The following is a 9,096-nucleotide window of genomic DNA, read 5'->3' as shown; positions in this document are numbered from 1 at the left end:
CCACGGGCATCAAGTAGGAAGAGCGCAGAGGTGCTGCTAGCCACCCTGTAGGGCACAGGGCGGGCCCCGCAACAGAGAACGACCTCCCTATGTCAACAGCTCGGAGGTCAAAAGACCATTCTCCAGAGCAGCGTCCCAGAGTGGGGTCCCCGGCTGAGCAGCACCAGCATCTCCTGGGAACTCATTAGAAATAGAAATGCCTGCCTCCCTCCATCTACTGAGTCAAACACTCTGGGGGAGGGCCCAGGAGATCTCAGCTTTTAACAAGGCTTCCAGGGAATGCTAATGCGCCTTCCAGTTGGCGAACCACCAGCCTAAGGGCACACGGGGGCCCTGGGCAACACAGGTCTGAACAAGGCGGGTCCACCAACACTGACATTTTTTCAATAAATACAGCATAGTACTGAAGATGTATTTTCTCTTCCTTATGATTTTCTCTCTTTTTTAAGATTTTTATTTATTTATTTGAGAGAGAGAGCAGCAGCTGCCAAGGCAGAGGGAGAAGCAGACTCCCCCGCTGAGCAAGGAGCCCAACACAGGGCTTGATCCTGGTGCTCCAGGATCATGACCTGAGCTGAAGGCAGATGCCCAACCGACTGAGCCACCCAGGGGCCCCTGTAATTTAAGGTCTAAATCAGCAAGGCTGCGTTTTCCTTGTCGGTCAGAGGAAGGGGAGAGAAGAGGAGGTTCCAAGACCGGAACGTAGACCGTGGATCAATTGAACAAACAAGATGTGTGACCTTGAACGGACAAGGTTCCCTGAGCCTCAGCTTTCTCACCTGGGAAGTGGGTGCGAGAATGGTCCCTCTGTCAGTTTATTGGGGGGCATGAGATGAAATATCTCAGCCCAGAGCCCCCAGAGCTGTTCTGGTTCGTGCCCTGGTGGTGGTGTGACCAGCAAGGGGCTGGGGACAGGGAGAGCCCAGGAAGAAGAGGGCAGCTCCCATACCACCCCTCGAGGGCAGGTCTGCCAGTTGAAGTTCTGCTGGGGTTGGTTCTCCTGTATTTCTGCTCCAAGTCCTGGAGGGAAGCCAGGCATTAGCTCTTCTTACCTCTGGGAGGCCACGGTGATGGAGTCGAAGCTGAAGTCCCCCCAGATGGTCTCTTTCTGTCAAAACCCAGACAAGGGGGGGAGATGATGCTGCACGTCTCGGAGGGGTCGGGAGAGGAAAACAAACATCCCATGGCCCCCCAGTGATCTGGGGAGTGAGCTCCCAGAGCCCCTGACTCGGGAGAGCCCAAAGAAGGGGACAGTGTGTGTCCTCAAGAGAATGGATCCTGGTCCTAAGGGGCCACAGAAATCCCAGGACTCCAGGAGACCATGGGGCATGGCAAAGGGCACCTCCATGGTAACTGTGTAGACCAGAGACTGTCCCCAAAGCTGTGAACTGTGCAGAATTTTTGTGGGAGGTTTGAAGAGGAGCCACGGATGGCTGGTCCTGGTGTCAAGCTCCTCCCGGAGTCAGACTTCCCTAAATGTGAATAAAACCCTGTCAGGATCGACAACCCATGTAAGTTTGTGAAATACGATCCTTCCCCCTTACCTCACACACCCATCCTCTGAGGGAGGGATCACTGTGCCCATTTTACAGGTGACAAAGTGAGACTCACAGAGGCAGCTCGCCCAAAGTCGGACACAGAGCAGGCCCTTGCCTGAGCCCATAATTCCCAGGCTGCACTGTCTCCAGCCTCAAGAAGGCCACACCTGGGGTACTGCATCACACCTTTGGTCTCCCCATCCCACCTTCAGAAGCCCCTCGCCCACCCAGGGCCTCCCCCACCAGCAACACCCTGGAGCTCCCAGGCCCCCAGCCCCTCCCAAGAAGGGCCGATTTGCAGAGGTGTAAAGATAAGTGAAAATGTCTCCTAAGCACGCCGTGCCCACATCGCCAGGCCACTCTCGAGGTCATGCTTCCCAGAAGAGGAACATCCATGAAGGGGCAGATTTCCGGACACCAAAAGACATTTGTCTTTGGTTTGTAATGGGGGATGGGATCGGGAAGATTGTGGAAGCAGCAAGACAAGAGACAAGTGGAGACAAGTGGGGCGCCTGAGTGGCTCAGTGGGTTAAAGCCTCTGCCTTCGGCTCAGGTCTTGATCTAGGGGTCCTGGGATCGAGCCCCGCATCGGGCTCTCTGCTCAGCAGGGAGCCTGCTTCCCTCTCTCTCTCTGCCTGCCTCTCTGCCTACTTGTGATCTCTCTCTGTCAAATAAATAAATAAAATATTTTTAAAAAAAAGACTCTCCAAGAAGCCAGCATAGTCAATCCAGGGGAAGATGGCCCTCAGCAGGCCCAGGATCCCCATGTCCACAGTGGGTGGAGATGCCCCAGGCCCTAGGAACCTCCCTGGGCCACACAGGACCGCTGCCCCCCTAATCAAAGAGCTGGGATGGCATAATGAGTATGGACGATGACGTTCCCTCCCTCATCCACCGGAGCCTGGTCTGCTCAAGCAACACCACTTAAATGCTTGTGTGTTCTGCCATTTTTTTCTTGTGGGGGGACGTTGTGTTTAGGGGTGTTTCCTCCATGGATCCATTGCACCCAATGCTGTTGGATACTATTCTAGAACAAATGAAGTCTCTCTTGCACCAAGGAAAATGTCAAAGATTCAGGCCCGGCTCCACCGCCGGACGTTTATTTATGTGAACACACAGCCAGGACACATGCCCAGCAGTCGGAACCCAGTGCCCTCACCCCACCAGCCCCCACACACTTATGATCGTCAGAGCCATGGCACGAACTCGGGCTCTGCCCTGGGGCACAACACGAGTGGATCCTTTCTACACATGATGGGTCACATGAGCCAGTCAGAGATGCACACAGAGGTGAAGAATGAACCTGTCACCAGAACATCTCCCCACAGGAGGGGACCTTGGCTGGGACAGACCATCTGGGGCCATTTCTACAGGTACACAGCAGGGGGCGCTTTGGGCGACCTGGGGCCAGTGACCCAGCTTTGCGGTGGGTGAAGACAATACCCACTTGGCGAGTTCTTGTCAGGATCTGTGAGATTCTGTGCCTGCAGCTCTAAGCCCACCCCGTGTGGTGTCTGGCACGAAGTGAGTGCTCGTTAGAGGGTGGCTCCTGACAGCCCAGGGAAGCACCTGCTGAAGGCCTCCTCCGATCACTGCATCTGAGCCCTGGACGTAGGGTCATTGCTCATTTTCATTCTGGAGGATTCAAAGCTCAGGTCTGCCATCCCTCCCCCGTTCCTTCCTTACCCCACTCTCCACCCGACTCCCCCCAGGGCCAGGCAGAGCCCTCAGTCTCAAATCCTCACAGATGAAGACCAGGGCAGACTCTGAGCAAAGACATCCTGTCCCTTGGGACTCCAGGAAAGGCAGCTTTGTGTGTATCCCAAAACTAGACCTACTTGTGACCTAAGGAGATCTGAGGGTAAGGGTACATGTCTGAGAGTGGGGGAAGTCCTCCTGAAAGGAAGCCAGGACCCAGGGGAGGGAGCAGCCACCCTGTAAGCTTTCTAAGCCACTTGTCTCCTCCCCCAGGGAACCATTTTGGTGCCTGCTCAAGCGTCTGAGCTGGCTTAGAAGGTGACAGCATCTGGCTTTTAGCAGGACAAAGAAAAAATGATCCTCAGAGGACCTGATGATTACCTTGTGGTTTCCTTGGAAACCAAGTCCCCAGCTCATCTTCCTCTGGCTTCTTGTCTCTCCTGCCTTGATCTGGGTCTCACAACCAAGAAGGGCCAGGTCACTGCTGCAGGAGGGGGCCACCAATGGACAGGAAAGAACCCCATGACTTCCCTGTCTTTTATGTAGGGTCCATACGTCAGGATCACCAAGGATGCCTAGCTGCTGAAGGAAAGAATTCCCGCAAACAAATGTGGGAAGAGGGATAGAATTAGGTCAGCACCATTCTGTAACTTTTAATCAAATAATTGGTTCCAGCAACGATCCCCATCAGTTGAAACATTTAGAGGGAAAGCTGATGGATGTTTGATCAATAGCAAGCCATGCCAAAGCATCATGGCCAACAGTGTCACAGGATGTCCCCTTGTCAGTGAGCTCGTCTCATGGGGGCCTCTCAGACAGCTGAGGTTGAGCAGAGGCTGGGGCTGGAGCCATCCGAGCCTTATCTCCTCCATCATTCCTGTGTCCCATGCCTCAGGATGTCTAGAAGAGTGGGTACGGGCTTCCTCACAGCATGGCAGCTGGCTTCCCCCAGAGTGACTCTTCTGAAAGACAAAGAGGGAAGGTACAGGCTTCTTGGGGCTTGGCCTCTGAAATCACAGAGTTCTTGTGCCACATTCTAGGGCGGAAAGCGAGTCCTAGAGCCGGCCAGATTCAAGGGGTCACGGGCATCATGAGAGTGCAAATACGGGGAAGCATGGTTCACTGGAAGAACATCTGTGGAGACTAGCTACCAAATGAAGAACTGTACCAGGGAGGGGGCAGTCTGTCACCATTGGAACCCACAGATCATTTTTAGTGCCACCAAAAGTTCAGCAAACTGACTGTGTGTGCCTCCTGATATGGTGCAGTGGGAAGCCCAGGGCCATCGTCATCCATGGAGTGTTCTTGTTTAAAAAAAAAAAATTAGGGGCGCCCGGGTGGCTCAGTGGGTTAAGCCTCTGCCTTCGGCTTGGGTCATGATCTCAGGATCCTGGGATCGAGCCCCGCATTGGGCTCTCTGCTCAGCAGGGAGCCTGCTTCCCCCAACCTCTCTCTCTTCCTGCCTGTGTACTTGTGATCTCTCTGTCTGTCAAATAAATAAATAAAATCTTTTTTAAAAAATTAACATCACTCTAATTGAGCCTCTGATGCTAAATTCCATTTCTGGGAAGTATGGGGGAAAGAGGTAGGCAATACTATGAGGGGGCAAACAGAGGAGTCCAGAATGCGCAGCTATCCTGGGGAGAAAGGACTCGGGGTCTACAATAGGTCAAGAGCATTAAATCAAAAAAGAGAAGGAAGGGGATCAGCTCTAGTTTGGGAGCTCTTTAGGAGACCAACCTAAAGACAAAACCCCCCGGGGTACACCTTTTCTGGATCCAGGTTCCAGCAAACCAACCACAGAATAAAAAGACACTTTGAGGGGCGCCTGGGTGGCTCAGTGGGTTGAGCCGCTGCCTTCGGCTCAGGTCATGATCTCAGGGTCCTGGGATCGAGCCCCGCGTCGGGCTCTCTGCTCAGCAGGGAGCCTGCTTCCTCCTCTCTCTCCGCCTGCCTCTCTGCCTGCTTGTGATCTCTGTCAAATAAATAAATAAAATCTTTAAAAAAAAAAAAAATAAAAAAAAATAAAAATAAAAAGACACTTTGGAGGCAAACAGGGACATTTGATTATGGACTGGATATTAGGTCCCAGTGGGGACCTAATATAATAATAATAACCTAACGATATATACCCAATGTTTTATATATATAACCCAATAATATAATAATAACCCAATGGGTTATTATATTTTGTTAGGTGTGATCACGGCTTTGTGCTTATATAAGAAAATGGGGAGTGTGGAGTGCGTGCATGTGTGTGTGTGTTCAGAGAAATACCTAGAAGCAAAGCATATTATGATCGAGATTTTATTTTATTTTAAATACTTCAATAGAAAGAGAAAAAAAAGTGGAATAGATGAAGCAAATGTGTCAAAGCTTCACTGATTATCAAAACTAGGTGGGTGATGGGCATCTGGGCCTTTCTGATACTATTCTTTCCACTTGTGTTTATGTTGGAAATAGTTCATAATAAAAAGGAAAATTTTTTGAGGGGAGCCATTGAGAAGGAGCCTTTATCCCCCACTGCTCCTCACTGGGCAGCCTCGCGCTGGAACCATCCATCACAGCAGAGCTCCACTGCCCAGAGCTCGTCAAGAACAAATGCAGCCTTTCAAAGTCACCTTTCACAGAGCCAGAGGCCGAGTTTCTACACAGCCGCCTCCCACCCCTCCTGTTGTTAAGTGGGGGCTCTGCTCAGTGAGACAGCAGGTTTTCGCTCCTGAAGAACAGCAGGGCCCCCACCTCAGGATCGCCCATCCCCAGCATCCCAGCCCTTTTGATTGTGGGGGGGTGGGACATCAGCACCAAACGGATCCCACAGACCACTCACTGCATCAGGGAAGGTTTGAAGCAGACAGCGAAAAGAAGGTCAGATACATGGCACGTACAAGCCCACGTGTGCACATTGCCCGCAACATGCAAGGGAGAGAGAGAGACAAAGAGACTCAGTGAGGACTCATTGGCCAGAGCCAGACCTTCTTCAGGCTGGATGATGTGATGCCGCTTCTCTGGAAAAGGAGAGGCTAAATCAGCACTGCCCCCTCCTGACCCATTCTCCCCGCAAAGAGATGTCTCTTCCCTAGGCTTGGAACCTGCCTGGTTTTGAAATTTCCTGCTAATTTCAAGGTCATGGTCCTCCGATCAACATCTGGGAGCCCCAAGGCCTGAATAGATGGTCCCGTGGGGTTCGGGTGGGCTAACCCGGCTCTCCTGGGAGGGAAAGGAGGGAAGATTGCCAGCCTGGGCATCAGAAGCCCCGGTCTCAGCCCCAGACAGGCACCGCTGGGATAGTCCCTGCTTCTCTGGACCTCATTGGTGGGCCAGAGTGGGGCTTGATGCTGGACACCAACCTCTGAGATTCTGCAAAGTGCCAAAGGGCAGGGAGTAAAATACTGAGCTCACCTGCTCACCTGCTCACCGGGTCAAGGCTGATGGGCTGTTTGACATACAGCAATGCACAGCAGTGGCCCATGGGGCTGATGTTTCACAGGCAGGCCTGAATTTCAACATCCCACCTTTCCAGGGACAACCCAGGCCAGCCCAGAATCTCCCTGGGGAGCTGTCCTCTGAACCCCTGGTCTCACCTGAGCACATGAGACATGGAGCTTTGTCAAGGAGACACGTGGTTCAAGGTGTGACAGCACCGAGGGGATGAGTGATGTGTGTTGGCCCCGAGGAAAGTCACATGTCCAGGCAGGGAAGCCCTCTGCCCCAGGAAAACACTTTGGAACCCAAGAATTCAACCCAAAGGAATATACCGAAGTTCACTCAAGTTTTGTTCTTTCCCGTAATGAGCGAGGTCGTCGAGTCTACCTTCTGGCTGAATGATGACATGGGAACATACTTGTGGGAGCCCACCGGCACACACACACACACTCAGACACACACGAAGTCAATTGAAAGACATCAGGCCACCCAGAGAATGAGATTTTTGTAAGTACCCCTGCAGAGAAACACTCTTCCCTACCCTCACCCTCCAAGGACCACCCATGGATACTGGCCATTTCCCTGCCCCTCTTATCAGGAAGGATGGGAGGGCACATCCCCAGGCTGGCCAGGTGGCACTAAACACATTATGTCACACAATCAGGTAGACAGTATAACTGGGAAAAATTCAAAAGAGTCAGAATATTTTTCTCCTACCAACGTTCTTATTTTTTAAAATATATATATATTTTTTTCCTAATGGAAGTTCTTTCAATGTGGCAGAATTATAGGGGAATTATTCTTTTTGGGTTGTGGTGGGGTATTTTTTTTTTTTGGCTTATCTGTATTTTCAACTCTTTTTGCAATAATCGTGGAGAGCTGTTTCCATAGAAACCTCAGCACTATTGGCATTATTTGGGGCCAGATAATTCTTTGCTGCTGGGTGCTGTCCTGTGCAGTAAAGGACACTTAACAGCATCCCTGCTCTCTACCCAGCAGCTGCCAGTAATATCCCCCCAGGTGTAACAATCAAAAGCGTCTCTAGATATGGCCAACTCTCCCCTGGTGGGCAAAACCACCCCCAGGGGAGAACCACTGCTGAAAAGTATGCCTGCTAAGACTGAGAATGGGTGGTCAGAGAATGGAAAGAAGACAAGGAAAGAGGAAGGAGAAAAATCACCAGGTGTTCATGCTTCCCACGTGCCATCTTATCTAATCCTCACAGGAACTCAGTGGGGAGGCCCTATGATCATCCCCATTCTAGTGAGGCTGAATGGCTTGTCCCAACTCACATGGCTATTAAGAGAGTGGGTCCTGAAAACCAAAAGGAAAGAGTTTCAAGAAGAAGCCATCAGCAGTCAGAGACCATAGATCACTCTTAAAAATGAGCACAAGTGAGGGCACCTGGCTGGCTCAGTCAGTGGAGCTTGCAACTCTTGATCTCAGGGTCATGAGTTCAAGCCCCAAGTTGGTGTAGATCCTATGTAATAAAAAAATAAAATAACTAAAATAGGGAAATTATTTTTTAAAAATGAATATGAATGGTACACCAACAAACTATATAACTCAGGTGGCATGGAAAAATTCCTAGAGAGATACAAACTACAAAACCAACTCTGGAAGTAGAAAATCTAAATACACCTATAACAAGTAAAGAGATTGAGTTAGCGTCAAAAAACTATCCTCAAAGGGATCCTTTTGTAGTTCATAAGCGTGATGATTGGGTGTTCATGCCTCTGTGTGACATGTGCCACCCTGTAAACCTTGTTACGATATCGGCACATTACCCGTCTGACGTGAAAAAAAAAAAAAAAAAAAAAAAACTATCCTCAAAGAAAAGTCCAGGTCCAGTTGGCTCCATTGGTGAATTTCACCAAACATTTAAAGAATTAAAGCCAATTCTTCCAAAACATAGGAGAGGGGGAAACACTTACAAATTCTTTCTGGCCTGTATTACCTTGTTACCAAAACCATACAAAAACATCACAAAAAAACAACAGACCAATGTCTCCTATAAATACAAACACAAAAATCCTTGACAAAATACTAACAAACCAAATCCAGCAACACATAAAAAGGATTTTGCACCATGATCACATGTATCTCACATGAATCTCACAGCCCAGGAATGCAAAGTTAATGTAATGCACCTTATCAGTAGAGTGGAGGGTAAAAACCACATGATCATTTACATAGATGCAGAACAAGTCATTGACAAAATTCAATATCCCCTCATAACAGAAACATCCAACACACAAGGAATAAAAGGAGGTTCTCTCCACTTAACAATGGCTATCGATGAAAATCCCACAGCTAACACCAATGTCAGTTGAAAAAGAATAGTTGCTTCCCCCTCTAAGATCAGGAACAAGACAATGATGTCTGCTCTTACCACTCCTGTTGAATGTTGCAGTGGAGTTCTAGCTTGGGTGAT

The 9,096-nt window shown here is 50.0% G+C and overlaps 1 non-coding gene across 1 annotated transcript; it reads left to right on the top strand.

Annotated features, from left to right (window-relative positions):
• The first annotated feature begins 8,354 nt into the window (after positions 1 to 8,354).
• On the top strand, positions 8,355 to 8,459 carry LOC116880642. Its single transcript, XR_004385241.1, has one exon. It is a non-coding gene; the product is annotated as a small nucleolar RNA U13 (small nucleolar RNA).
• The last annotated feature ends 637 nt before the right edge of the window (positions 8,460 to 9,096 follow it).

This window comes from Lontra canadensis, unplaced genomic scaffold (genome assembly GCF_010015895.1).
Source record: "Lontra canadensis isolate GAN:19392208 unplaced genomic scaffold, GSC_riverotter_1.0 scaffold66, whole genome shotgun sequence".
Taxonomy (NCBI): domain Eukaryota; kingdom Metazoa; phylum Chordata; class Mammalia; order Carnivora; family Mustelidae; genus Lontra; species Lontra canadensis.
The sequence above is the reverse complement of the archived record's forward strand: the minus strand, read 5'-3'. Positions and strand labels throughout refer to the sequence as shown.